The sequence below is a fragment of the Camellia sinensis genome, chromosome 10, assembly GCF_055761805.1.
Source record: "Camellia sinensis isolate YWXY chromosome 10, ASM5576180v1, whole genome shotgun sequence".
Lineage (NCBI taxonomy): Eukaryota > Viridiplantae > Streptophyta > Magnoliopsida > Ericales > Theaceae > Camellia > Camellia sinensis.
Window position 1 is genome coordinate 18,613,120 of NC_138970.1, and position 5,904 is coordinate 18,619,023.

Below are 5,904 nucleotides of genomic sequence, written 5' to 3' on the forward strand. Positions count from 1 at the left end.
ACTGAAAAAATGCTAGGAGCCTCTCAAGTCCGCTCGAGCGTCAACTCCCCCCTTCGAGCGGAGGGAGAAATTCTGGATCGTTACATAGTCATTGTGTTATTGTTAAGATACTTTAAAATGGAAGGATGTTATGAGGCATTAATTATTGCATTTCATACTCATTCAATTTATTATTATTATTACGCATCATGAATTGAGTTTGGAAATGCTTACATTGAGAAAAGGATATTTTGAATAAGAAATGTTATGGGGTAAATACGTTGGTAAGTCCGGTTAGGAGGTATAGATGAAACTGATAAATTGGCCTGAGTGTTCAGGGTGAAAGACTGAAAACACGCACGGAGGAGGTACCACTTCCCTTCCGGTTAGCAACCTGTAAAGTGGGGTTATTGGTAGTACTTGTTGAGCCTACTTGTAGACACCAACCTAGGGATTACCTGAGTCGTATTTACCTCCCCTAATGATTAAGATTGGAAAAATTAAAATTGATGAGATTGCAAAATGTTTTTGAAACATAGTAGTTTTCAAGAGGAACATGAAATGAGATTATCTTTGAAATGGCATTACGTGGCATTTGCATTTGCATTTGCATTAAATGTTAGAAAATTTGCATGACTGTATATACTTTGTAAGAATTCTCTACTGGGCTTTATGCTCACCCCTATGAGATTTTGGTGTAGGAAAAGATGTGGTGATCCCGCCGAACTGAGGACGTGGATAAATTCTGTGAAGAGTAGTTAACTCTATTTTGTTGTAATTTATTTTGCTAGCCAAAGGCTATTCATGTATGGGTCCGAGAGGCCACTTTTGTGTAACCGGGCTTAGGCCTTGGAAATTGTAAGCCCAATGAGGGCATTTTGTTATTTTTGGAACATGATGCTCTACATGTTATAGATTCATGTATTTTCATATCGCTGAATGTATAATTCGCATGTAGAACTTTTGTGTAAGCGTTGTTGATTAATGGTGTCAAGGTTGGAGATTTGCCATTATTATTTAGTGGATGTGAGTTGATGTATTATATTTATGTGGGATTATTTCGAGGCGTTACATCGTTTCTTTAAGCCTGACATTTGTTCCCTTTCCATTCCTTGTACTGGAGAGAGAGAGAGAGAGAGAGAGAGAGAGAGAGAGAGAGAGGGAGGGAGAGAGAGAGAGTAAAGGGAACAAATTGCTAGCAACCTACTTGAGAAAGTAAAGTAGAGTATGAGTAATTGGGATCTTTCTGCACTGAAGACGTGAGAATCAACGCACAATAGAGAGAAGCGGCGCATCAATGATTTGGTTTCAGTATATCATTGGCCTTGTTTGCCAAAGGTGTTTCTTGTTTTTTGGACTAAATTTTTAAAAACAAAAAACAAAAAACAAAAAAGTTAAAATAATTAATAAGATAAAATATTATATCAAATTCATAATTATTTTATTTTTTCTATCACAAATATCACATCTAACTATAAAAAAAAAAATTCAATCCTCCAATACACAAATATTTTAACCTACTAAAATAGTCAAAAACTAAAATAGCTAACTTTCAATACGACTCCTAGCACTCAAATGAGAGAAAAAGTTGCATCACTATTTTAAGGCTCCCTTGGATATTAGTGTTAAGTTGTATTTTGAGTTTTGAATTTTTAAAATGAGTTTTGAAAAAAGTAATTTTGTTTGGTTATGAATTTTAAAAAGAGTTTTGAAATATATTTTAAGTTTTGAGTTGTGTTTTAAAAAATTTTGAGTTTCTTTTTGTTTAAATATTTAAATATTTTCTTAATTTTATTTTTTAGGATAAATATTTATTTATTTTTAATGTGTATTGTATTTACTACATTTGTGGGCTGTATTTTTTTAAAATATTTTAAATATTTAAAAAAAATTAAAAATATTTTATATTTTAAATATATAATTTTTGTTTTAAATAACTTTATTTTTTATTTGAAATATTTTATTTTATTTTTTTAAAATTTTTAAAATTTTTTAATTTTTTAAAATTTTAAAAAAAAATTGGATCGAGCATATATATCTAAATAATAACAAATTATTTAGTCAATACTTAAAAAAATAAATTTTTAAAGGTCTTCTATTTTTAAAACAGTACCGTTTTGCCTAACAACAAAGGCGACGTTTAAAAAACGCCGTTAATTATAAAAAAAAGGTGACGTTTAATTAAACGTCGTTAATTAAACGCCGTTAAATCCTCACTTTCCTGTAGTGAGAGCTGCTTGAGTACACTAGCAGTCTGATTCAATAAACAGGTAGTGTCAACAATTTGTCCATCTTGTCTTTCTCCTCCCTCTCTCTCTCTCTCTCTCTCTCTCTCTCTCTCTATGTAAAATATGTATAGGGTTCAGCACTTTCCCAATTTCGAAACGAATTGGACGATACTGTTGGACTATTGTGGATTTGATTTTAGGCTCATCTTGTTAATTCAAATTATTCAATATGTAGAATTTGTTGAATTTATTATTTTTGTAAAAAAATCACATTAATCGGATATCGAAAGTCATTTAATCAACTTGCATTTCTGTCTGTGATTTATTTTTAAAATCATAATTGTCGTTCAAACAAATGTAATATGATCAAATACCTATCAATTTCCGATCAATATGATTTTTTTGCCAAGATAATGTGTGACGAGCTTTACACATTGAACGGTTTGAGTCATCAAGATGGACTTAGAATCGAGCCCCACCATGGCCTAACAATATTGTCTAATCCAACTAAGGACTGAAGAGAAGGTGTGGCCATATATATATAATCACCATGAGACATGGCAGAGAGGTCGAATGTTGGGTGCACAATGAAGAGAGAGAATAATTGTGTCGAGTGTTAGTCAGGTATCTGCATATACTAGGGATAAGTCGTGCTTAAAGGCACTCCCTAACAAAATTTAGGTTTCGTTTAGAAAGAGCTAATTTAACTTGACTTTTAAGTAGACTTTTTGGTTTATTTTTTTATTTGGATGTGATGATTATGAAGAAAAAAAATGAAATGATTATGATTTTGATGTGATATTTTGTCTTATTGACTTATTTAGTCTATTTTGTCTTTTTTTAACTTATTTAAGCAAAAAAATTGTTACCAAATGATACTTAAGCATACATCGATTTAATTTAACTTAAGCATAGGATAATTAATGTTCCCACCACTTCTTTCCTCTTTCTCTCATTTTCTTTCTTTCCCTTTTTTTTTTTTTTTTTTCAACAACTAATCTTAAATGACCACTTTGCCTACGAAAGTTGATGGGCTGAATGCTTCTGCTACTCACTTGTTTATCTCCTTTTGTGAATATAATAAATAGATCAGTTGCAATTTTGTTGAGCAGATCCAAATTCAATAGTTTAGGGATTGAATAGAATAAATTAAAAGTAGAAGAATGAAAATAAACAATATAGTGAAACTTTAAGGAATAAAAGTGATGTAACGCCCTCAAATATTATTAAATCAACCATTCATAAGATCTATAAACATAATAGAAATGTTATATTCTCATACAGCAAAGTTTATATTACAAAGGATATTACATGCATTACTGTTGGCTATATATTTTGTATAAAGCCAATCGCAGTTCAACATGTGGCAGGTTAAGGGTAATACAGGAAGACAATTCAAACCTTCGATCGTGATCGTCCATGTGACAGTTGGTATTGGTTTTCATAAGATCTGCGTAATACTGGATCAATAAAGAGATACAAAGTGATGTGGCTTCAACGGTTACTCACATTTAAATTCAAAATCATGAGGGAAGCCTAACTGTAGGTATTGGCGTAGTGGAGCTAACTATAAGGCAACGTGATCAGCGATCATGGAGGAGCGTTTTGACGGTTAGAAGTGCAGTTTGATGGTTCTCCTTGAGAAGTATAAATAGCAGAGAATGCCCCAGAAAAAGCCCTAGACTCAGATCTAAAAAACCAGTTTTATTCTACTTTATTTTCCAGTTTTACATTGCCTGTTCTTTACATTTTTGTACTTCAAATTCCTGCACTGCATTTCATTCTTAGGAGTAGTTTCAAGTAGATTGTTGCTGCAAACCTCTACGAGGCTAAATTGGATCATTGTAAGTCTTTCATTTTATTTAATGAAATACTGCAATTGTTCTTCATTTAATCATTGTTGACTTAATTCTCCTAAACAAAGCCACCAGTAAAAGTCCTCTTCATTGAGGCTAAAAGAACTAAAACACAATCGTGTGATAATTGGTTGGCAATTAATATTCTGTAAGGACTGATTGATCCTTACTGGCACGCTCACAATTACAAAAATAACCTTCGAAAGCCAAAAAAGCCAACAATTATACTTTCATAAAATGTTCATCTTGAAACTATAGCATGTAACTCTAACTGCTAACAACAAAATGAGTGCCCTACGGGCATACATCTTTCCAAGTTATCACTTGGTTACAACAAAAGAAGAGTGTTAACTATTTACATACAAAGCCCTCGGCTTGGATTTACACTTATCACAAAGCAAAAATAGCAAAATGGAGCCTTCAACCCCTAAACCTCCCAAGCTATGTCCTTGGAGGTAGCATGTCACCTATACTTGAAAATGATTTCCCAAATAAGGTGAGCCAAAGCCCAATAGAGATATGCTAAACAATATATGAGAATTAACTAATATATAAGCATCAGATAAATATGCAATATTCTTAACCAACAATATTTGTTCTAAGGCCATTCTATATAGATAACCAATACCTCAATTTATTTCCATTCATCCATTCTGGGTAAATCTATTAACCAAATTCATTATTATCAAAACAACCAAAATGAGACTACAACTCAATGGTTCACAATTCAATACATTCATCAATCCAACACTTCTATTTCTTGCTATTTTACGGAATCGCGCCTGAGGGAACCGGCACCTATAAATATATAAGATTTCGAGACTTTCACCCTGGACACTCCGGCCAACTTAATTCTTAATGGAGTCCATCCTCTATCTTTTCCCACACAATGGAGTACATCTCTTATCTCCTCCCACACAATAATACATATACAATGTATTTAACACGTTGTCATATACAATGACTAAGCAAATCACATATTCAATGGTTCAATCAAACCGTCATATTCAAAGACATAATTTAGTTGATTAGTTTCAATCTTCCTAACCCTCATGCAGTTTCTACAACAATCATAACTATCCTCCACCGATAGCCCAAAGTAGGTATTTCTAAACAGATAAATAAATCTATCAACAAATAATTTATCAAATTTCCATAGGTGAGTGATTTATCAAATCCAACTACACCATTCATTTACACATTCTCCTAATTTCATATTTCCCATACCAATTTTATTATTTATACAAAATAATTATTTTGTTCAAATTAGGGCAATCTTCCCCCATTTTCCAAATATTACACCCAAGACCAAATTTCACCAATTATACCCAAGCAATATCATGTTCAAGACCTCTCATACATATATGGTACCAAATATGAAAACCCCTCTTTCAAATATCAAAACCTTAATCCTAACTTCACTCAAATCTCTCCAAATCCCACCATTTAAACAAAATGACAAATATCCAGGTTAAAGCTCATATTAAAGAGTAGAGTATCTCTACCTCAAAGCTAGGAGACGAAAGGAGATGATGAAGAGCTTCAAGAATACCCAAACTTCGATTTTGCTCGGATCAAAGGAAAGCCCTTGAGATGCTCCAACACTTTAACAAAGGGACTGGGGTTGAAAGATACTTAGATCTAGGGTTATTTGTAGAGAGAGAGTTTTTTAGAGAGAGAGACAGCCGATCTAGGGTTTTTAGGAGAAAAGAAATCAAAAAGTGAAATAAAATCACTCAGTTACGAACTGATATACGCGACCTTCGCTCGAGCAACCAGACACAATAGGTAACCTCGCTCGAGCGCAACAAGTGTCACTCGAGCGTAGAATGCAAAGCTTT